A 25,616-nucleotide genomic window follows, 5' to 3' on the forward strand; every position below is an offset into this window, starting at 1 on the left:
AAGAATTTCTTAGTGATACTTTTTTAAACATCTTTACTTGTCTTACATGATAAATTTAAGTGATTGTATATGTATTTCTTTTTTTTTTTTTGTATATGTATTTCTTATGCTGCAATTTGTTTTTCAGTATGAGAGATGTGTGGTCAGAGAGGAACTAAGAATATGTATAGATCCCCACTTACTCAGCAAGAATTCAGTGTCTCCAACATGGCCTGTGGCAAACAGAATAAAACTAATCCTTGTCCTCCTGGAACAATAATTACAGCATAATGGTCAAAGACAGGCGTTAAATATTTAAAAGACAAGGAAAAGCAAGCAAGAAAAAAAAATTACAGAATGAGAGAAATCTTAAGACAACTGTGTTTTCTGGGTACTTTTCTAGGGTGTGAAGCCGTTGGAAAGAGAGGGGACACACAGGCTGAGTTGGGGAAGACGCCAAAGGAGCTGTCAAAGGAAGAGCCTTCTAGGAGGAGGGAACCTCACGAAGGGGGGGCGGGGAGAACTGCCTGTTCTGGCACCAAGGGAAGTCCATGTAGCTCAAGTGATGCTGTCCTGTATGGTAGCTGCGAGCCACACAGGCTTTGTCGAAATGGAGATGGGCTCCAAGCGTAAAATATATGCTAATTTCGAAGACTTGGTGTGATGAAAAGTATATAAAATAGCTTAAGAATTTTATATTGGTATCAAAATATTTGGGGTATATTGGGTTAATAAAATTTATTCAGTTTGGCTCTACCTTTTTTAACTTTTTAAAAGGTATGGCTACTAAAGAAATTTAAATTACATTTTTGGTTCTCATTATATTTCTGCTGGACAGCGGCTTAGTAGAGTGTAATGAGCAAGGAACTAAATGACTTGAGATAAAATTGGTTCGATTCACCAGAGCCAGGTTATACAGGGCCTTGTGGACCACAGAGAGGAATTCAGACTTGATTTGAAGTGAAATAGGAAACCATTATGGGTTTTTAGCCAAGGGGATTTACCTTTCACAAAGAGCATTGGCTCCAATGTGGAGAATGTATTGGAGGGGGGCCAATTAGGAAGCTCCTACAGTAGGACACACACACACAGCTAACGCAGTTATCACAACAGCTGTCAGATAATGTTATATAAGAAGTCGTGTCTGTAATCGTAAATGAGTTTCTCGGTCCTTCTGATGGAATTTAGAAAGCTGTAGATGTAGACATGGGTTTAGGTTTATATGTGTAAGAATTTTCTTTTCTCCGTGTTCATGGATATTAAAATTCTTACAGAATTAAATCTCTACCAGTTTCCCAGAGCACTGTAATTCATGGAAACAGTAATACCTCAAATCATGTATAGCTTTAAAGATTTTTAAGAGTTTTGACAAACCTGAAACATTTCTTAGTACTTTGGGGTTCAAGGAATTAACTTGCTGATTTGGTGGAAGCTGCTGACATCGTGGATGGGGCAGGTCTGTCTGTGCAGCCTCGGATCTCAGGCTTAAGAAGCTTCATCAGACTGGATGGCCTTTAATCCTCCGGACCATTCTCCTGGAAGAGCCTGTTCTCCCTCTTGTGCAAAAAGACGCGGGAGACTTAGAGTAATTAAGCAAGCTGCCAAGGTTAGAGGGTAGTAAGTGACGAACTCTGGCCTGAGACTCCGATCATTCAGATAGGGGTTGTGATTTCCTCTTATCTGATTGCTCCTTTTCTGCAGTGTGTGTGTGTGTGTGTGTGCGTGTGTATTTGTGTGTATGAATGTGAGTTCGATTCATCATTCTTTTTTTTTGGCTCAGAAGCTGCATTTGTAGGACCACTATTCAACTTACATAATAACATGGGAATGATTCATAACTTTGGCTTTTTACTGTTATTCTGTGATGGTACAGGTTTTAGATGTCAATATAGTTTGGGGTTTTAGTAATTGTTTTTGTTTTTTGGGTTTGGTGGGGTTTTTTTGTTTTTTGTTTGTTTTGTGTTTTTGTTTGTTTGGGGGGTTTTTTTGCCTAATTTTGGGGAAAGAATACAGTTTATTTACTATAGAATCTGCTTCTGCTTATGAGTACTTACAGGATACCAGCCACAATACTATGTACTTTGCTTGTTTTATGTCATTAAATCCTTTTTACAGCCTTATTTAATAGGTAACATTATTCCCAGAATCCCAGAAAAGTGACTATCTGAACTAAGATTCAAACCCCAAATTCTTAGCTTCGGTATGTTATCCATTTTTTAGGTATATTTGAAACAGTTATCTTCTCAGTATCCCTGTTATGAAGCATTTACACTGTCAACAGTATTTTTCACTGTAAAAAGCAAAAGGTCAATTAAACTTAAGTTTGTAAAAATCACAGTTCTTGAGGCACCTAGGTGGCTCAGTCAGTTAAGCGTCTGCCCTCATTCAGGTCACGGTCCTGGAGTCCTGGAATCGATCCCCACATCAGGCTTGATGTGCTTCTCCCTCTGCCGCTCCCTCTGCTTGTGGTTTCTCTCTCTCTCTCTCTCTCTCTCTCAAATAAATAAAATCTTTTTTTTTTTTAAATCTCATTTCTTTAGAAAATTGAAGTTGATCCAGGTGTTATCACTGAAAAGGCTGATACTTTTCAGTAAACTAAAGGTTTTATTTCCTTTAATTAAATGAAAATGGGGGGAGCAGTTAAGGCAGCACTTAAGTTCTCCCTGTACAGCATAAAAATCTAGCAGTTTGCTTTTAATGGATGATCTTATAGAGAATAGGATAGTGGAGTCAGTAGGCCCAATATGTGATTAAGTGATTTCCTATAACTTAACATACCAAGTCACAGTAAATACATGTTATATGGTTCTACTTTAGATTTCAGATTCTGTTAGTTAGCTATATCTTATTATATAAAAGGTTGTTGAAAATACTTGAGTATCCAAAACATTTACAGTATAGTACTAACTTACTTTAGTTTCCACTATATTGATTGATTTTGGAAAGGACAGGTTTTGCCTAACTAATATAAAATTATCTTAAAACAATTACATAAATTATCAGCAGTATCTACTAGAGAGATAAGTAGCACAAAGAAGGAAACTACATTAACATTTCTTCAGGACTTGCTGTGTTGGATGTTATATATACGTTACTCAGTCTTCACAACTGTCCCTTTCGATGGGTTGATATCCTACATATTAAACTGAGGCGTAGACAGATTTACCCACTGTTGCAGAGCTAGTGGATGAGCCCCAGTGCCACTGTGTTTGAAGCTCACAGTATGTTTTATAAATGAAAACGGGAAGGAATTTTTGATGATATGAATTGTTTGAAGATGTAAAACAAGCTCTTTCCAAAGTGAACTGCGGAAAATCTGACTCTTAAATTTTCTTCATTTTAAAGGATTGGCATTGAAAGCTTTTGCGATTAAAGTGGTATCTAGTCCTGTGAGTAGCCAAGACAGTGTAACAGTTCATGGAGTTTAGTTTCTCAGTCCTAATTTTTTGTTGTTACTGGTCTCCATTTTTGTTGGTTCCATCCAACCATCTTTTGTCCCCAGGCCCATCACAGATAACGCAAAGGTATAAAGACTTCATAAAGCAAAACACAGAGGTGATCTTCTGCCATTATAGAAGTGTTTTTGCTGTTGGCATTTCTTTTAGCAACTAAAAACTGGTATTGAACAGATTTGAAGGAGGTTTAATCATTTTTTTCCCTTTTCAGTCATAATTGTGTACTACGAAGATTTGACTAATAGCAACTATCTGATGACCATTTTTCTTGACTGTGTAGTTAAAAGTAGAAATTCAGGGTACATTCTTACTCAGTTTTGTGCCAGTATGTGGTTTTAATGTATAATTTTGTTCTTCGATTTTGCTGGTTATACACAACTCCATTTAGCCCCTTTATTCTGATGTGTGTTCCAACCAGTTTTACTTCATAATGTTTTTACTCTTAAATAATACAGTTAGAACCAAAATATGGATAAATTCGGGGACTTTTTTTAATACACAGTAGATATTTTTAGTATATTGAAGGGTCCCCCCGCCTTCCCTTTCCTGCTTTGTGTCATTCTTCTAGAATTCTGGAAGGAATACTCTTAGTATTCCTATAGTGCATACCTCTTGAAAGGGTGAAGGGGACACTGTACTTAGGAAGACAACTTTGGTAACTATTTTATAGCAAACCTGTGGTTTGCGGTTAGACTTTTTTTTTTTTTTTTGAAACACTAAGTCTTTTCTTTTAAAAGTTTGAATGGTATTCTCTTATGTAAATGGGTACAGAAACTTATCAGCCATTTCTGTGAGTAGATCCTAAACACTGTCCTCACTCGAGCTGAATTTGTAAGTTAAATTGTTTAAGTGTTATCATTGCCTCTGGAATTTATTTCCAAAATAGACTGAGTCTCTTTAGGTACAGTAGTACATTCAGACTAGAGAAGAAAACATTTGTCAGAGAAACAGGGGAAAGTAAGGGAGAGGAGGAAAAATTCTTAAAGGAAAAGAATCCTGGATGCGGTTTCTTACTGTCTCAGATGTTAATGGACAATATTTATAGTTTCTTCCACTTTAATACTGGGAATATTTTTGGCAAATCTTTCTCACATGCCTGGGTTCTAGAGTGTGTTTTGGGGAGAGTGAAAGGAGCAATGCATACCATGTTTACTCTGATTATGATACACATAGAAGAGTACATTAATTTTTTATTCTAGTCACTTTTTGAAAATTTGGTATCCTTTATGCACGTATTTGTATTTCCTTTTGAAATCCAGGGTAATTATCTCGAAAGCTCAACTGCAAAACAATTGGAGTGACACTTACAAAAGTCTCCCTTTTGTGAGTAAGAAGGAAGATGAAAGAAGGCATTTTATGCCATCTAGAGTAGGAATACATACATACTTACCCCCTGAAAGGAGCATCAGTCCTAAAAGATGGAGAAGAGAAAGAAAGGCAGAATGATTGGGCTTAGCTGTACTAAGAATATTCTCAAGGAGGGCTTTAAAATAAGGAGCTAAAATAGCTAGAGCCGAGGGAGATGAGATAGAATCTTAAACCCGATCTTGTTGAGCCTTCCCCTTTTAAATGAGTAGAGTGAGGCACAAAGAGATAAAAACACAAGGTCACTTTTTCCCCCTCTTCAGTATCCGTTGTAGCTCCAGAGTTGCAGGAATTGGTCCCGATGGCCAAATTCAGTATCTTCTTCGGTTGATCGTGCCCTGGTCCTGTTAACAGGAAGAGGCATTCCTGTGATGTGCAGGAAGGAATTGAGGGAGAAGCAGTCGGAGAACTGTCACAGAGGAACCTTCTGCCTCTTTTCTTATTTATCCCACCATGGAGTAATCGTTCTTTCTGACTCTTCCTTTGGACAGTTAGTGTCAAAACATTTTGGTCAAGGCTGTAATCTAGGATCAGGAGCCACCAAAGTTTATTTAAGAATTGGAGGCAGGTGGATATCCATTAGTTGACAGCAGCAGATGAAACAAGAGAAGCATCTGGAGCCCTGAGGTGCAGCCTGGGCTTGCCTGAGCCAGGGTAACCCAGCTTCCCAGCCAGTCTTCACTAACGAAGCTTGACTGCAGGCACTACCCAGTGTGAGGCTGCCCACTGTTAGATGCCGTACCGATGCCCTATTAGAAATAGGGGCGTATTTTTCTAGAGATGGTAGAGGCTAGCTGAATCAAGATTCCCCTCATCTAATATTTTGCTATCTAGCCCTCTGAGCAAGAACCATCTGGTCTTTATTTGCTTGCCAACTTCAAAATAACCCATCTACCCACCCTTCGTGCTTGGTTCTACTTTAGGAATTCATTTTCCATATCCACTCACACATACAGCTTGAATACAAGTGTCTTCCTTAAGATTTTATCACCTTTGTCTGATTCCTACTGTAATTCCGTGGCACAGACCCTTACCTTTCAATTAAGAGAAAATACCCAGATTGTATATTGGGTTAAAGACATTCCCTCTAAGCTTGCCTTTTTTTTTTCCCCCAAACATTCGTTTTCAATGCCGTAAAAGGTTCAGGGGCCATCATCTAGGGCTTGGACAACCCTAGTCTTAATCACAGTTAGGCATTAATATCTGCAGTATTAACTATTAACAACCCACTCTGTCCCACTCCCACATCCAGTTTCCAGCATAGAGAATGGGACTTTCCCGTGAACACCAGGAACCGTTGTAGCTGTGAGTACCAGCAACATTGATGAGTGAAGCAAGTAAAATTAATTTAAGACTGGAGAATTAACAGATAGAGAAAAAAAGAGAAACCAAACCACTTAAGAAGCAGGAGGAGGTGATAGAGGCAGGAAGAAAGAAGGAATGGAAGAAAGAAGGAATGGGAGGAGAGAAATACAGGCATAAGAGCCAGCGCAACTTTCAACTGTGGCCTTAGGCTAGTGGTGCTAGAACCAGGATTTGAACCGACTTGATGGATGTGAATCTGACCTTGAGGTCTTAGGACCTGCTCTTGAGGTTAATAGTCCAGATTTGTTGTCATCTTAGTCAAATTACAAAGTAGAAGAAGTCGGGATCATGGGACAAGGAAATGGGCTACCTGTGCTCTTTCATGGTTCCCTTTTTTCTTGATTGAGAGGAAGATCAATATTCTGTTGCCTGTGAAAAGAACAGTGAGTCTTTATTTCCTTTCCAGTGGCCATGTTTTGGATGAACTGCTTTCATTTCGAATATGAGAAGTCAATTTTAATGTCAGAAAATTTCAGTCCCCTTTGCCTACACACATGTACGCACACACACAATATGTAAGTTCATGTAGATTCAATAACTTCAGAGTCAGTTCAACTGCTTGGCTGATATGAAAATATTTATCTACTTTCAAATTTAATAGAGTGGAGGCAAAATGATAAAACAAATTAAACTGTAAAGTTCTTCAACATCAGTAAGTTTCACACAGCTGCAGGGATAACTTGACGAAAGGACATGTTCAGCCAGATGGCCTGCGCTGGCCTCCTTCCCATTCCTGCAAAAGATATGTTATTCACTCCCAGGGTAACTCAGGGAAAGAGCTGATTATGGAATTAAAACAACCAATGTCCAATTAACCCCTGTTTTGGTCAGTGTTTCCTACACAGTTTGGATAATTGGCATACTTTAGTTCCGTCAAGGGAGGCAGCTGGTTTATTGGTGAGTTCAAGCTCCTGGGACTAAGGAATTTGAAATTCTGTTATCAGCTCTGCCCCTACAATCTAAGTATGACCTTGGACAACTTACTTACCTCTTCGTGTCATCACATTTCCCCATTTGAAAATTGGAGATACATATTGCTCTCAGACCATCCATGAGGTGAAGGCACTATAGGAAAAGTAAGGGAGAGTGTTGATATATTGCAGATAAGACTGTCAATAAAAAGGTACAGTAGTAGGGGCACCTGGGTGGCTCAGTGGGTTAAGCCTCTGCCTTCGGCTCAGGTCATGATCTCAGGTTCCTGGGATCGAGCCCCGCATTGGGCTCCCTGCTCAGCAGGGAGCCTGCTTCCCTTCCTCTCTCTCTCTGCCTACTTGTGATCTCTGTCTGTCAAATAAATAAATAAAATCTTTTTTTAAAAAAAAGGTACAGTAGTATTATGTAGTATTATTATGTAGTATTATTATAATATTATGAGGATGCTGTGGTTGCACAGGACAGAGGCCCACTCAACTCGTGTACGCAGGCTTCCACTAGAGACATGCAGTAAGTTCAGGAACCCAGTGACAAGAGTGCGTAGCACCTCCTTGAAACTGGAAAGCCATTCAGCAACTCCTGACCCTTCTTTCTTCCTTTTGCTTTCCTCGCCTTTGCTTCTCTGTATGTGCCTCCTTCATTCCTCTTTTCAGCATACTGACGCCTCGGTATTGTCATCTGTGTATTGTGGGCTCATTAAAGCAATCCAAAATGAAGGTTTTCCATCTCACTGAATTTCCCATCCCAAGAGAAGAAATGAATCCATCCAGTTTAGTCAGGTTCCGAACGTCCCCACATTTCCCTGTGCCCTGGGGACTGGGAACAGATACTTTATGAAAAAGGTCTAGGGAAGAAAGAAATGATCGCTATCTTTTGTACCTAAACTTACTCTTTGGCTTATGGAAACATGTCTTATAAAATATTAGAAAATTAAAGAATTAATTAGGTTATTCAATTATTTTATAGATCCACAGCATTTTTGTTTTGTTTTGTTTTCCAGGATATATAGAGAATATGTTAAAGCATTCAACAGAGAATTTTGAGTGTCTCTAATCTATTAGGCACAGGATACAAACACAAAAGACAATCTCAGTTCTCAAGGAACTTTATGCGGTGACAGGCAAATGAAGAAATTTTTTTTTTCTTTTTTGCAAAGATCTGGTGCTACGGCCATGACGAATAGAATAGTTAACATTAATCATGTGCTTAAAAAATACCAGATGTTCTACTAAAGTGTTTTACGTACGTATTTCATTTAAGACAACAGCTTCATGAACGTTGGGAACCTCACACCAGCTTTATGAGGTAGATACTGTGATTCCTGTTTTCTAGCTAAAGAACCTGAGCCCCAGAATGGATAGGTGACCGACCAGAGTCACCTGCTGATGAATGACAGAGTCAGGAATCCACAGACTTCTCTGAACCACTGTGCTTTGTGGCCCTTCTAATAAAAACCAAGAGACAGGACAATAGAGACAAGATTTTGGAGTAGAAAAAGTAATCCAAAGCTTTCAGAGTGCTGTAAATGTATTTGCCTTACAAAATGTTTCTGAATTCACTTATGCTCTACTGGGTGGCAGTTTTACATGCTAAAAAGAAAGGCTAGAACCAACTTAGGTTTGGATGAGCTACTTAATGGCCTGTTTAACCACACACTCAATTACTCTTAGCTTTACTACCTTTGTTCGTTAAAATGTGAATGAGGATAATATACTATTAACCAACCCCGTAAGAAGAAATGAAGGAAATATATCTTGGTATTTCATTGGAGGAGGAGATGTGGCTTAAAGCACTTGGGGAAAATCAGGGCCTTTTTAATTTACAGTAAACAGCAAAGGAGTCCACAGTTTGTAGCAGAAAGCTCCCAGGAGCTTTTTAGACACTGTTTTGGCCAGCCAGGAATATGTAAAGAATTGTATCTTTGGGGCACCTGGGTAGCTTGGTCAGTTAAGTGTCTGCTCAGGTCATGGTCTCCGGGTCCTGGGATTGAGGCCTGCATTGGGCTCCGTGCCCAGCAGGAAGCCTGCTTCTCCCTCTCCCACTCCTCTGCTTGTGTTCCCTCTCTTGCTGTGTCTCTCTCTGTCAAATAAATAAATAAAATATTAAAAAAAAAAAAAAGACTTGAATCTTTATAGCACCCACCACAGACTAGAGCCTGAGAACTTTTGTCTTCTTTTGTTTGTCTTTTGTTAGACTCCTGTCAACAATGAAATTTTAACTATCTTACCTAGAACTTAACAAAGTGCTAGACTTAGTGGAATATGGCAGCTTTTCTTCGGTCTGAAGGATAATTGCAGGCTTAGCCGAGTTTTCTGAGGCCTCTAAAGGACCAGCCCTCAGGCTAAAAGGAGACAGAGGATAGCCCAGTGTAGGGAAGAATTTTTATACTGTTGCACTTGTGCAAATGTGAAACAAATTCTCTCGATAATAGGTAACCTTTACTGAGTGCCTGCTCTGTGCCCAGGCACTGTGCTGTGCACTCTGTGAACACTGGAACATTTATCCCTCACAGAGGCTCGACTAGGCTTTTGCACATTTGTAAATAAAACTTTCAAGAGTAGTTAACTTGCTTAAAGTCAGACAGTTTACTAACGAATTGACAAGAATAGTTTGGTAGGCGGAAGAGCTAGAAATTGAACCCAGAGCTGTGTGGTTCCAAAAGATACCACCTTGGAAGACAGTCCATGGTCACCGAAGGTTTTGGGGAAAAAGAAACTAGACAATCAGAGTTAGTAAATGGGTTATAAAGGGGCTTAAGCATTCTGTGGGATGATTGGTTAGGCAGACCTTTCACTTCTCTTTCAACCGTTAAATTCTAATCCTGTAGTGTATGTAGAATCAATTTGCAAGACGTACTGTTAGGGAAATGATAGCCAGCAGTAGAGTCATTACAAGAAAATAGGTTTCTCTTTCTAAAAATTAGCTCTTCTGCCAATTTTATACAAATTCTATAAATTTTTTTTCCCGATATTATGCAGACTATGATGTTGGTCAGTTTAGCTTTAAAAAGAAGTCATGAGTCCAAGTGAAGAAAGTGCCAGGAAAAGACAAAAAATATAATGAATGACAAGAGAATTTGATTAGAAAGCTCTGTATCTTTAAAGCCAATGACTAAATAGCTTTTGGAATACATTAAGGTGTGTTTTGTTTTTAACATATATTTAGGAGTGGTTTACTGTACATTTTAGAAACCGTGGGTTTTCAAAATCCTATCCGTCTACGTCAAAGTTAATTTTTTGGACCCACATGACTCCCTCGCCTCCTCAGGCCTGAGACACATTATTTAGGCTTTAACACCATACCAGGAAGCAGGAAGAGACCTGAAGTTTACCCCTTCAGCGTGGGTCAGAAGAGTCAGTGTCCTGATTTTATATCACTACCAACAGCACCATGCAGATAGAGCGAAAAGTAGAAAAGGCACAGCAGTGACCGCTTGACTTCCTGCATCAGTATTCAAGACCTGCTTGGATAATATTTGTTTTTATTGAATTGGTTATTAGTTTTTTCGTTTTTAAGTCTTCAAAAAATAATTCAATTACTTTTATATCCTCTAATTGAATCACTTTGGTAGGATATTGTTTTTATTTAGCCAGACACAGTAAAAGCTCATACTTGGAGCTCTAAAGGTTCAAATGAAAAAGATTATCCTAACAATAGCTTTGACCAATTTGATTTCATCTTTATCACATAATTTAAAGGGTTCAAGATCTTTATGATGATTATCTACTTCAGTGATTGATCTTTAAAATGGGCATAGAGAAACAGTTTCTCAATTGTGGTTGATACAGCTGTGAATTAAGGTTAATTCATAAAACCTTTCTTTTCCCCATTTTGTCGTAACCGTTTTTTAGGATTTGATATGTCTGGCTTTGGGGAATAAATCTTTCAATGTATTAACTTCATTTCTTCACATATCTCCGTCGTATGAAAATTTAACAAAATAATATTATAATGTTAAATAGGTTTTAATCAAGTTTCTGTAGAGTATAGTTTGAAGAGGGGAAAAATGATAAAAAGCTTTATGATATCAGTATTCTGAAACATTTTCCCATTCTAGATATAGTCTGTGGGCATATTAGATCTTATAAACCTTGACTGGGGAGACACTAATTAAAGGAAATTCAATGAGTATGATCAGTTTTTATATATAAATATATATATAAACTGATGTTGAAAAAGATGTTCCTGTGAAAACTAAAATCTTCTAAATATATATATATTTCTAAAATATTTAAAAGTTGTTTTTTCTAACAGAATACTAGTCACACTGTCTTCTAAACACAGAACTTTCTGCATAGGACAAAATACTTTATTACTCTGTAATTTTGTGATTTATTTTTTATAACTTTATATCCAGAATGAAGGAAAAAAAGGATATCTTGAATTCAGAATCACACATTATAAATAGCATTATCATACCATCTTAAAAACATTTTTTTAAAAGATTTTATTTATTTGTCAGAGAGAGAGAGTATGAACATCAGCTTGGGGCGGGGGGCAGCAGGCAGAGGGGAAGCAGGCTCCCCACTGAGCACAGAGCCCAATGCAGGACTGGATTCCAGGACCCTGAGATCATGCCCTGAGTCAAAGGCAGACGCTTAACCGACTGAGCGACCTAGACCTCACCTATCATCTTAAATCTTAAAGTACTTTACAGTTATGACAGTGGCCCCTCATTTTACAGACTCAGATTCCAAGAGGCTGACTTGTTACATGTTCTACTGGGAACACTACCTCTGCCAGGTGCTGGGACATGAGGATGGCAAAGATGTAATCCTTGCCTCTAAGTCGTTTACCCTCTAGTTAAGGACCAGGCATAAACAAATAAAATACGATTTTGCAATGAGATGATTGAACGATCTACTGAGTGCTGTGGAGTCCCAGAAATGGAAAACTATCCTCAGCCTCTGGAGTTCGGGGAAGGCTGTCCAAGGAAGGGGTAAGTCCTCAGCTGAGGCTTACAGGATAAAAGAGGTGTCTTATTCCTTTAGCTTGAGAGTAGGCAAATGGGGCTTATTTTATGATTCAAAAATGTATTACCTGATGCATTTTTATGTCTGATACATTTCATGAGACGAAGATGATTGATTATAGGGACTGTGTGGGTGAATGGGGGAGAGGGCACTGAGTAGAAGATTCTTTACTCTCTATCCATTATTCTCCCGCTGTTATGTCTTATTCATGTATAGTGACAAGAATTTAAATATGAAACAAGTAATTCATTTTATAAATGCTATAATTGAAAATACAATAAGGACCAAATAATCAAGCAAAATATAAATAGTAGAAAGTATTGATGTAAGCATTTCAATCGTTGATGTTAGAGTTGAACAAACTACCAAGCATAGAAGTGATCGAAATAGTGTATACGTGCCATTCAACATATCATCATTCTATCAAAAAAAGAAAAATGATATACATGATACCCTGAGAATCTCATAAAACTAGAATGTGTGATTTTTTTTATGTAAAAATGTTTTAATTTCATTAAGTAATGCTAATGGGTAGATAGTAGATCTTAATTGCTGAAGTCAGAGTTGTTCTGAAATGTCTTTGGTCTAGTAAGCGAAGTCAGAAAAGCCCTGACTTCTATTACTGCTGTCCTTCTCACTTCTTCTCCAGCTCGAGAGGAGCCTCTTCCAAAGCCTCCTTACTACCCTGCCCCCCACCTGGGTCTGTATTCGTGGCTGAGTGTCAGGTACCCCAGCAAGGGCCACAAGCAGGCTGTCCCTGAACGGACTGAACAGACCCGAGACTTGGATAGCAGCAAAGCTGGAGCTCAGACTGGTAGTGACTGCCTATAGTCACTGAGATGATTGCTGCAAACATTTGCTTACGTGCCCAGTGAGCACAAGACAGGTTGGAGGAAAGTATGGGTGGCAATTTCTTCAATAAAAATGAAACCATTTAAATAAATAGCCTGTTGACGGATGGTATGCCAGTAGCTCCATCTTCCTAGTTGAAGAACATATTTTAATGTTACCCTTTAATATTTAAAGACAGAAATTCTCCAGCTACATTGTGCATACTCTCGTTTTTTGTTTATTAATCCCCTGGGGTGGGACCCTGTTGGCTTATTGACATCTTTTCCTTACAGATACCGTCATTATGTCTGTCTGCCCAGGGATTGTGTCTGTAGTGATGTTTCTCTGCCTCGGGCTGACTAAAACCTTCAATTAGGAAAGCTCTGTATTCTGGGCCAACACAGGCAAGAATGATACCGTGATGTTTACCATTTCTGGAAAATCAAGTCAGAGTTCACGGACCTTTCATAGCAAAGCAGCACTTTCATCCAGGCAGCACATAAAGAAGGATGTTAATTGGTGAACTGATTAATTGATAGTTGATTCCTCTAAATAGACATTAATAGTGTATTTTATAAGGAACTTTATTTAAAAGAAAATAAATGTCAGTAGATTTCTGTTATCAAATTTTGATATTCTAATTAATATCCATTACTAGTCATTTTACTACACCCACATTCTTTTTCTGCCTGGTAAAGGAAGTTCCACTTTTTGTGGTATTTCATTGGATACATATATTTTTTTTCTTTCTACTTTGTAACTGAGAAACCCCAGTCTTCCTACCATAGTACAATTCTGATATTTTCATTTAAACCTATTTAATTATCAAAAATAATTTTGCAAAATGAAAATCTGATCATTGAGAACATCTACATGTACATACATTATAATTTACAAATTATATAAAACTATAGCGGGTGATACTGGATTTAACAAGGAAAGCTTTTATAGTATGAATCTACCCCCAAAGCATTGTGTGCCCTTAAAAATGATGATTTATTTTTTTAATAAATTTTCTTTTTTTTTTAAGATTTTATGTATTTGACAGAAACCACAAGTAGGCAGAGAGGCAGGCAGAGAGGGCAGGGGGAGGCAGACTCCCTGCCGAGCAGAGAGCCCGATGTGGGGCTCGATCCCAGGACCCTAGGATCATGACCTGAGCTGAAGGCAGAGACTTTAACCCACTGAGCCACCCAGGCGCCCCAAAAATGATGATTTCTTGATCAGAACAGGAACATTCATCACATAACTCTTGGTTCATAAATGTAATTTAATATAAATTCAATACCTTGTTTGAACAGCTAAAACAAAAGGCATGGTTTTGTTAGATAATTGCACTGTTCAATAATATATTCCACTAAGAATCACTTGTATTGCTGTTGTCAGTAACAAAATTTTCTTCTTAAAATTTGGAAGTTGTCATGGAAGACTTTGGATACGTTCTAAAATTTTTCTGGTTGAACCAATTTTTAGCAGTTAAATCTGTGTATTTGGGAAGAAGTGGCCCAATATTGAGGAATATACAATTAATTTCCATTTCAGCTGGTACAAAGGCATGAAGGGTCGGGGACCAGGGAATGATTCAGGGACCTGCAAGTTAAATTAATTTCAAATTGTCACATGGCAAAGATTGGTAATAAATTAATATGCAAGCATACACATACACATACACACATATAAAAGCTTATAATTCTGAAATACATATACACAAGTTTCTTCTCGTGTTATGTGATCAATGCGACATTTTAGGCAGAATATGCTTTATAACAAAAAGTGCACGAAGATCTTGTCTTCATAGATGGGGAACATTTTTAAAACAGAGTGTACCCTGTGAGTAAATGCAGAGTATCTGGTAAGTGTACTTAAAACCTCAGGAACTTTGATCAAATGCCAGCTGTTACATCAGTTCTCTTGGTAATCTTTCTTACTGATCTGTGACCTTGACCTTGTGCTTGTCTCTGTATGTCAAATCTATTTTTGGGGATGGGAAGACCATCGTTGAATTTAATAGGATTTATGCTACAATCTCAAAGGATGTCCTGGGGTGTGTGTGTGTGTGTGTGTGTGTGTGTGTGTGTGTGTGTGTATACATAATACATACACATGTACACACACATATATATACACACACACTGTAAACGCTTAATTCCAGGAGAAGAAAGCACCGTTTTTCATTATACTTTATATTTTGATAGGGATTGGAAAATATACTTTTGAAAATGAATAGAAAGAAAGCACCAGTTACTTTGAAGAGCTCTTGAAAAAGGTTAATAGAACCTCTACCTTCTGTTTATTTTATATTTAAACACTTTTTTCCCACATTGATGTGCTACCAAAATAATGTGTCAGTGAGTGTTTTGTGTTTCTTCAGAGAAACTGTTGTTTCCTCAAGAACAGCAGGAGGCAGTGAACAGGCATTAATATTAATGCTAAATAAACATCGTATGTATTCTTTATCATATAATGATTCTCTTCTAGGTTTTTAAAACTTGTAGTTAGAATTCATTTCAGCTAACAGTATTCTAGTTTTCTAGCTAATGCAGCCCAGCAGTCAGGAAAGCATTACATTTTTGGCATAGAAATTGTTGGGCAATCGAGCTCTTTCTCTAGCTCCTTTCCTTCTGTGAGACTTTTTTGACTTAAAAACCTCCAGCTTTTTCATCTTAATTTCTATTTAAAATAAATTTTTTAGGGACGCCTGGATGGTTCAGTGGTTAATGCCTCTGCCTTCAGCTCAGGTCATGATCTCAGGGTCCTGGGATCGAGCCCCGCATCGGGCTCTCTGCTCAGCAGGGAGCCTGCCTCCTCCTGTCTCTCTCTGCCTGCCTCTCTGCCTACTTGTGATCTGTCAAAAAATAAATAAATAAATAAAATAAAATAAATTTTTTAATAAACTGTAGAGGCAGAGTTAAAGGGATAGTGGATTTTATTGAATCGGATCCTATACATAAGCCTTCAGAACAAAGAAGCTCTTTATTTTGCTGTATCAGTTATAGGGGATATCTGTTTGTGTCATCAGGACAAATAACTGTCCTCTCTCTCATATGCTTTTATCTATGTTATCAAGGATCCTAAATCTTTAGTATTGCATTTTATGTGGTATGTAGTCACTGTGAGATAAGCCAAAGCTCCAGTTTGAGCATTAGCTCATATTTGGCTTTTAAATAAATATCTCTTTGAAATTCTGTGCCCCCCCCAAAGACAGCAGCGAAGATAAATAATTTGGGGGGTATTGGATGTGCCAGGTGTATGGCTGTTTCAAAATCATTTCCTTCCCTCAGAATTCACTAAAAAGACTGTAACACATCTTGGTCAGGACTATTTCCACAACTTTATGATAAGATTATCATCTTTCTGATTAAAATGCTGTCACATTCATCAACTACAATTTGATAAATTATTTGGAATCAGAGAAATAAAATTTTAGAGTTGAAGAGGTCCTCAGATACATGTCCTTCTATTAAACACTTGAGTAAGTCAAGCACTAGTGTGTCCTAATGAGTCTCTTTGAACAGGGAATGTGAGTGACACTATTTTACTCTTATGGAAGCAGCTGACAGCAAGTTAAAGCTGATGGACCTGGAAGTTAGGAGCAAATTTGGCCTTGGGCAAAAATATGTAAGTCCCTCAGGTTGCGGTGCAGAGCAATCTGGACACCTGCTTTCCTCGCTACAGTGTCAGTGGCTTCTGTTAACAATCTCTGAAGACTATTTACATCTAAAATGAGAACGCCTGGGAGAGGGCAAGAAGCTCTTATGTTCTAATTTAATGTTGAGGCCCCCAGTAGAGCAGAATGTTTTTAAATAAGCCTATTTTCCTAGTACCCATCAAATTGTACAACCACACATCCGTCTTTTGATGACGATACTACTACAGGGAAAATTACTTTCTTGGGATTCAAATTATAGCGAAGGACATTAACAAATATCTATTCCTTTTTTTCAATGAGAAATAGATTCTGATAAGTGAAATTTCAGCCTTCCTCTTTGACCATACCCTTGTTATTCCCCTTGAAATGACAGCAATTGAATGTTTCTTTCACTTTTTGTTCCTTAATTTTTTTTCAAAAACTGACTTTTGCCCATTTCTGCCACTGATTTATTATGCTTTTCTTGTAGCGGGGGTCAGTCTGTTAGATTTAGTTTTAATGATAGTTATAATAATTAAAAGAATGACAAATGAGGGGCGCCTGGGTGGCTCAGCGGGTTAAAGCCTCTGCCTTCGGCTCAGGTCATGATCCCAGGGTCCTGGGATCGAGCCCCACATCGGACTCTCTGCTCAGCAAGGAGCCTGCTTCCCTTCCTCTCTCTGCCTGCCTCTCTGCCTACCTGTGATCTCTGTCTGTCAAATAAATAAATAAAATCTTTAAAAAAAAAAAAAGAATAACAAATGATATTTATAGTTTTTAGATGAAATAGCTCAGTTTTTCAAATGTTTACAAATACTTAGAATTCCTTTGTTTTTCTAGTTTGAAATAATTGACACACAATACTATAAGTTTAAGGTGTACAGCATAGTGGCTTGATTTACGTATATTGTAAAATGATTACCACAATAGATTTAGCTAACTTCCATCTTCTCATATAAATACAATTAAAAAAAAAAAAAAGAGGAAAGAAAAAAAATTTCTTCTCATGATGAAAACTCTTAGGATTTACTTTCTTAACGACTTTCCTAGATAGCAAACTGCAGTTGTTTTATTTTTTATTTCTTTATTTTTGTTTTATTTTTGTTTATTTCTTTAGATTCTACATATAAGTGAGATCATATCATATTTGCCTTTTTCTGTCTGACTTAATATTTCACTTAGCATAATGCTTTAGAGGCCATCCATGTTGTCACAAAATGGTAGGATTTCCTCTTTTTGTGGCTGAATAATATTCCTCTGTGTGTGTGTGTGTGTGTGTGTACAGCTTCTTTTTCCATTCACCTATCAATCCATAGACACTTAAGTTATTTCTATATCTTGTCTCTTGTTAATCATGCTGCTCTGAACAGGGATGCAGATATATTTTCAAGTTAGTATCTTTTTTTTGCTTTGGATATATTCTCCGGAGTAGCATTGCCAGATCATATGGTAGGTCTATTTGTAATTTTTTGAGGATCCTCCATACTGTTTTCCATAGTGGCTGTACCAATTTACAAACACACCAAGAGTGTACAAGGGACTTTTCTCTCTACACCCACATTGGCATTTGCTCTCTCATTCTAACAGGCATGAGGTGATGTCTCATTGTGGTTTTAATTTTCATTTCCCTAATGACTAGTGATGGTAAGCATATTTTTTCATGTATCTTCTTTGGAGAAATATGAGGACATTCAAGTCTTTTGCCCTTTTTTAAAATGGGTTATTTGGATTTTTTCTATTAAGTTGTATGAGTTCTTTATATTTTTTGGATATTACCCTTTATCAGATATATGGCTTCCAAATATCTTTTCCCATTCCATAAGTTATCTTTTCACTTTGTTGATTATTTCTTTTGCTGTGTGGAAGCCTTTTACTTTGATATAGTCTACTTTTTTTTTTTAATTACTTGTGCCTTGCTTTATTGCTAGGTGTCATATTCCAAAAATCATTACCAAGACCCATGTCAAGGAGCTTTATTCCTATGTTTTCTTCCAGGAATTTCATGATTTCAGGTCATACTTTACTCTTTAATCCATTTTTGTGAATGGCATAAGAAATGGGTCCAGTTTTATTCTTTAAATGTTACTATCCAGTCATGCCAACACCAGTAACTGAAAGGCTATCTTTTCTCCATTGAGTATTCTTGACTTTTTTTGGCAAATATTCGTTTATTTCTGGGCTCTTGATTTTGTCCCATTGGTCTGTTTGTTTTTATACTAATACTATTTTGGTGATTATAACTTTATAGTATAGCTTGAAATCAGAAAGTGTGATGCCTCCTGCTTTATTCTTCTTTCTAGCTGCACCCCCCCCCCCCCCGCTATTCAGTGTCTTTTGTGGGTCCATATAAATTTTAAGAGTGTTATTTTATACTTCTGTTTAAAAAAAAAAAAAAAGCCATTGGAATCTCGATAGGGATTGCATTGACTCTATAGGAGGCTTTTCGTAGAAGTGACATTGTAACAGTATTAATTGTTCCAGTCCATGAATACAGGATATCTTTTCATTCATTTTTTTTTCCTTTGCTGTCATCATTGTAGTTTCCAGAGTAGAGATTATTCACTTAGTTAAATTTATTTCTAAGTATTTTATTTTTGATGTTACTGTAAATAGAATCAATTTCTTTTTTAGAAAATTTGTTGCTAATATACAGAAATGCTACTGATTTTTGTATGTTAATTTCGTATCTTGCAGCCTTACTGAATTTATTGATTGCATCTAATAGACTTTTGGTTGGTTGAGTCTTTAGGATTTTCTGTATATATAAAATCATTTCATCTGCAAATAGAGACAATTTTTGCTTCTTCCTTTCTAATTCTGATACCTTTCATTTCTTTTTCTTGCCTGATTGCTCTAGCTAGGACCTCTAATACCATATTTAATAGTAGTGGCAAGACTGGACACCATTGTCTTGTTCCTGATCTAAGACCAAAAACTTTCAACTTTTCACCATTGAGTGTGTTGTTAGCTGGGGGCTTGTCACATATTGCTTTTATTATGTTGAGATATTTCTTCTGTGCCAAATTTGTTAAGAGTTTTTGTCACAAATAGATGTTGAATTTTGTCAAATGCTTTTCTGCATCTAGTAAGATGATCATCATTCTTTTCTTTCATTCCATTAATATGATGTGTCACATTAATTGATTTGCTGGTGTTAAATCATCTGTGCATCTCAGGAAGTAGTCCCATTTGATCATGGTAAATATTTCTTCTAATATGCTGCTAAATTTGGTTTACTAATATTTTATTGAGAATTTTTTTATCTGTCTTCATCAAGGATATTGACCTATAGTTTTTTAGGTTTGGTTTGGTTTGGTTTTGTTTTCTAGTAGGTTCCTTTTTCTGGTTTTGTATCCAGATAATGCTGGCTTCATAAAGTGAGTTTGGGAGTGTTCCCTCCTCTTTCATTTTTTGGAAGGGTATGACAAAAATTGGTGTTAATTCTTCTTCAGAGTTCAGTGAAACTCACCAGTGAAGCCCTCTGGTCCTGGGCTTTTCTTCATTGGGAGAGTTTTGAGTACTAATTCAATCTCCTTACTCTAATGTCTCTTCAGATTTTCTATTTTTTTCCTGATTCAGTCTTGGTAAGTTGTATGTTTCTAGAAGTTTTTCCATTTCTTATAGGTTGCCTAGTTTGTTGGAGTATAGTTGTTGATAATAACCTCTTATCCCTTTCATTTCTGTGGTATCAGTAATGGCAATATCTCCTTTTTTATTTATAGTTTTTGTTGACTTGGGTAAAAATTAATTTTTAATTTATAATAGGGGGTTCACTGTAGTCTTTACTTCTTAAGGAAGCCCCAGGACCCTCAATTTGAAATGTGATTTTTTCTTTCTTGTTCTGTGAAATTTAGTGTTGAGTTTCATGTATTATAACTTCTCATTGGCCCTTGGTTTAGAAAGCTTAATCTCATACATTTGGAAAATGTTTGGTGTTATGTCCTTTTGACAAATTTTAATAAATAAAAATCTTGGATTTTTGTTCCCTTTTCAACTTTTAAAACTTTCTTTCAAAGTCTCACCTTAGAGATCACCAAGAGTTTTCTAAATTATTTACCTCAATTTGTAATGATTTAATAGAAGTTTCAATAATAAGGACTTTGGAATCTTCCTAGTACTCAGATATTTTTCTTTAAATGCTTAGTGAAACATCTTAATATTTTTCTTAGCCCGTTGTGTGAAATATCTAAAATAACCTACAGTGGAAATTAGGTAATATTGCTCAATAGGCATTATTCTTGAATGTCACATTTCAGTAGACTTTCAGTTACTTTTGCATTATAGGAACCAGAGCCAAAAATTAAAATGCTCATTAGAATGATATTGGAGAAGTGCCTTTAAATTCAGTACTCAAACAGGTATTACTTGATAATGGAGAAGAAAGTGGAAGAGATTTCATGGAAACAATTGGAAGTCATGAGGTATTCACTAGACATAATTTAAAAACCATACAAAGTGACTTCATAGGTGTTTAGTCATTGAAATGTGTTTCTAATGGAGAATTTGGTCCAAGTAAGATACTGAATCCTTTCCTTAAAAACAGCTGGAGGAAGACCTTTCTCATTATTTATTTATTGTCAATTAAAAGTAGTCACACATGCAAGAATTCTATTAGATTCATCTTTCATTTATCCAAATAAAAATTTGTTTTGCCATTTTAAAAAGTGCTTAAAAATTCAGTAGATTTTCCCTTTCCTTAATAAGCCGTTTCCAAATAGAGAATGCAAAACGCATTGCAATGAAAATGGTTTAACTACTTCAAAGAATCAATATAATACTCATTTGGGAACTGTTAACGTGCAAATTATTTACAACTATCTTATTGATTAAAGTTCTAAAAAAAAAAAACCTTAGACTTCAACATAATTTCATATTTTTCGGGTACTTAAAAGAAAATGTAGCTTTAAAAAAAACTACACTCTGAATTCACACATTTTACTAGATAGATATTTAACTAAACTAACCTATGTGTTGAAACTTGAATCTTTCCCTAGATTTGTGCATATGGTCAAGATTCCATGGACTACTTTAATAGTTTAGTTTATTTTTTTAAATCTAACAATAATTTTTTTTACCATATGCTGGCTAGAGCAGTAAAATGTCAACTTTATAAAATTTAAAAGATTTGCATGCTTCTAAATAATTTTCAGTTAATAAAAGGAAGATTCAGTTTATAATTTTAATGTTATAAAGTAGTTTTACATAAATTTTATTAAATTGTCAGGAACTGCATTAACCCTTAATATACTGTCAAGCAGGGTTCTTTGGATCTGGTGTTAGTTTTTGAAACTTTTTTTTTTTTTTTAACTATTTCTAACTAGTAGGAAGGATTATATTGCATGCCTTTAACTCTTGTTTTAACATTTTAATCAATGTGTTTTTAATAGGGAAAGAACAGTTATCTTGCTATTACTATATGTGCCAAATCAAAGATATGTTACAGAACCTTAGTGACCTTAATTTTCCCATATTAAGTATTTTGCCATTTTCTGGTCTTGAGAATTCATTCATTATTTATTTCCAGCTGTGCCAAATAAAGACTAAAAAGAATAAGCCAAGAGAAAATAATGGAAGTGCCTAGAATGATGATGCAGTAGTGAAATAAGCCATCATTATATCATCTTCAGTTTCCTTATTGCATAGTCCATTAATTCTGTATCATTTTTCATGAATGTTTAAAAAGTCTGGAGACACTGTCTTTGTAGTCTTCCTGTTCTAAGTCTTTAGTAAACACAATGGAAAATTCAGCATTTTCCATTTTCCATCTATAATGTCAAAGAAAAGAAAGTTGGCCTGGGAAGATGCTCCAGTTAGATGAATCAGAGGATGACTGCAAAGAGAATGATTAGTGGTACTCCAGACATGAATTATGATGGTGACATTGACTGTATAAGCAGCATCTCTCACGTGGTCTTCAGATGACAACATCCTAAATGAATTTTTTCAAACTCAGGAATCAGTGAGTGAACAATATGGTTCAACGTTATAGTTCTTTTATATTTTTCCAGGTTTAATGAGGTATAATTAACATGTAACATTGTGAAGGTTTAAGGTCCACAGTGTGGTGAATTGATATGCACATATATAGCAAAATGATTACCATAATAAAGTTAGTTAGTACACCCATCACCTCACATTGTTCCCACAACACTATAGTTCTAAAAACAAAAAGGAAATACAGTATTTCATCTGGTCAGTTGACTTCAACAAGAAGGGCTTCATAACTCACTATTTTGTGACAAGAACCTCAACTGTTCTGTTTTGCTCAAAGGAAGTATGACAGTATTCTTCTTTTATGATGTTGGTATGTCCAAATTTATTTGAAATGATCATTAAGTGGACAAATATTGAAGGCTGGTTTGTAATAAAAGAGATCGGAAGAAAATAGATGACATGGATATGAAATAATCCATTAGGTTGGTCATTATAATTAGTGTTAGTAAGTCTAAAAATAAAAAATACGTATTTTGCAATTATGAAACAAGGAAGATTTCTGTCCTCTTGTCAGCGTCATTATGAGCTTTCAGAGTTCTCTAAAGTAACACATTTTGAATTTTACAAGTACAAAAAGAAGACTCAGAGGTGATGATAAAGCTTACCCCTTAGACATGTACCAATCTGGAATTGGTACTTAAAGGATGTTTCCAGGTTCTTGCATGAGAGTTGATGAGCTGTCAGTTACCATTATCTTTCAAAACCAGGAAGATACGGAATTAAGAATGTGTAAATTCTTACTTAAAATTCTGATTTTTTTTATATTATCCCTTCATTCTTTGTTAACTATTCATAAATTGACTTAAATATTAATAAAATGTTTGTTGCACTTAGATGGTCAATGCCTATTTTTCTTGGTATACTGAAGGTTAAACAAATCCATTAAAATTACAAAGAGCTGATTTTGATTTAGAATGATAAAATGAAGATTAAGTCACCTCTTGATATATTATAGAAGATTACACTGAACTTTTTAAAAATCAGTTTTTCTAAAAGTTCTGTGGCACCACATTATAAAAATGACAACTAGGTTTCAATTCAATCAGCTTTTACTCTATCACTGGGTAAGTTTAATTTTTTTCTCCTTCATATATGTGCATTTTTAGGGTTCATTAAATCTTTCTTGGCTTTGCCTGTCATATCTACCAACCTAATGTTTAAAGATAGTATACTAATATAACATATTTTAGTTTCTAAACTAAAATTTTCTTTACAGAATCTCACGAGAGTTACAAAACTTGTGAGGCCTTCATTTGTTCATTTGTTACTTTTTTCTACTTTTTTTTCCCCTGCCCCCTCCTTACTTTTACAAAGCTCTTGGTTTTCTTTTACCTCCCATAATCTAAATGTTGTGAAAAATTTTGTTCCCTTTGCAAAACCACTTAGCAAGTGTACGCTATATAAGTAAAGTCTCTTCTTTACTGTATTTGTGAAAAGACCGTTGAGTATCTTTTTTTTTTTAAGATTTTATTTATTTATTTGACAGACAGAGATCACAAGTAGGCAGAGAGGCAGGCAGAGAGAGAGGGGGAAGCAGGCTCCCTGCGGAGCAGAGAGCCTGATGTGGGGCTCCATCCCAGGACCCTGGGATCATGACCTGAGCTGAAGGCAGAGGCTTTAACCCACTGAGCCACCCAGGCGCCCCCGTTGAGTATCTTTAAATAGACACAGGCTCTAATAAATCATTGTCAAAATTATGGACATGCAAGTAGATCCACTGACAGGCCATTGAATCACAGTATTTTGTAAAATATTCCCGTTTTAAAATATATTGCTTACCAATCTCTCAAGAAGCCTAATTCTTAATAGTGTGTTGACATTTAGTTATTTTTAACTGAATATATGTGTTAAGCATCTGGCAGCGTTCTTAAGTAACCTGTATATAAAATAAAAAATCAAACAAACTCTATGTCAAAGATTCAAAAATAATGTGATGGGGCGCCTGGGTGGCTCAGTCTGTTAAGTGTCTGCGTTTGGTTCAGGTTATGATCTCAGGGTCCTGGGATCGACTCCTGCATCAGGCTTCTTGCTCAGTGGGGAGCCTGCTTCTCCCTCTTCCTCTGCTTCTCCCCCAGCTTGTGCTCTCTATCTCAAATAAATTAAAAAAAATATTTTAAAAATGTGGTTGTCTTTTTGCTAAAAGAAAATGAGTCAGGCTATAATACTAACTACATGATTTTAACTTTAAGAATTAGTTTATTTATTAGGCGGTGGTAATACTTTACATTATATCCTAATATCTGTAGTCTGGGAGCTGTACCATATTCAGTCACCTTGCCTCCTCTTGTTTCTTTTCTAAATTTGTCAATTAAGTTGTATTCTTTATAATGGAAATATGAAAAGGCAAGATTTGGGAAAGCTAGGAAGGATTGTTAATGATTTCTCCTGTTTCAATTATTTAAAGGAAAGAAAAGGAAGTTATCAGAAAAAATTTGGCTCACTCAATTCCCTGAAGAGTTTTTAATAGTAGGATCTGAGTGAATTCAAGCCTTGAGTAGTCTCAGAATTCCTACTTTCTTCGGCATTTCATTTTTTGCTAGCACGATGGTAGGTTTTGCCACTGAGTGCCTCTTGAAGCAGCATCTCAGGAAATATAGCCTTTGATTTACAGATTCATCGTATTAAAAAACAGGCTTCCTATTAAAAAAAGGTCTTTCCTCCCTGTTTCATAATGGTGCTGTTTATATGTTTTCTTTCCCAAAAAATTAATGAAAAATAACCACATTGACTTAGAATTTTCTGGAAGCAATTATTCATCTTCCCTTTAAGTCTATTCTAAATTTGTTTCCTACCCACTTTCTACAGGGTGCTGTGATTGCCTCTTGTATACACATGGTAATGTTTATACATATTATGGTAACCACATTTTCTCAACTAAAAATTGGTACAAGTGCCTTGACACATTTTTCTAGATTAATGATTTTTATTTTAAAAAATCTTATAAATTTTTTTCAAATCATGTATAATAGTTTATTTATACTTTATACTGATAATGAAGTCACACAAAAAGAAATAGCATTGGTGAGGAAAAGAGTTATTTTCTATGAGGAACATTCTAGAAATTTAGAATTACAGGTTCATCCATAACCTGTC

The 25,616-nt window shown here is 36.0% G+C and overlaps 1 protein-coding gene across 9 annotated transcripts in view; it reads left to right on the forward strand.

Moving 5' to 3' along the window:
* The window catches only part of NRIP1 (nuclear receptor interacting protein 1), a 100,757-nt gene that overhangs the window by 67,002 nt on the left and 8,139 nt on the right, over positions 1-25,616 (forward strand). The gene's annotated exons all lie outside the window — the stretch shown is intronic.

The sequence above is a fragment of the Lutra lutra genome, chromosome 1, assembly GCF_902655055.1.
Source record: "Lutra lutra chromosome 1, mLutLut1.2, whole genome shotgun sequence".
Classification (NCBI taxonomy): Eukaryota; Metazoa; Chordata; class Mammalia; order Carnivora; family Mustelidae; genus Lutra; species Lutra lutra.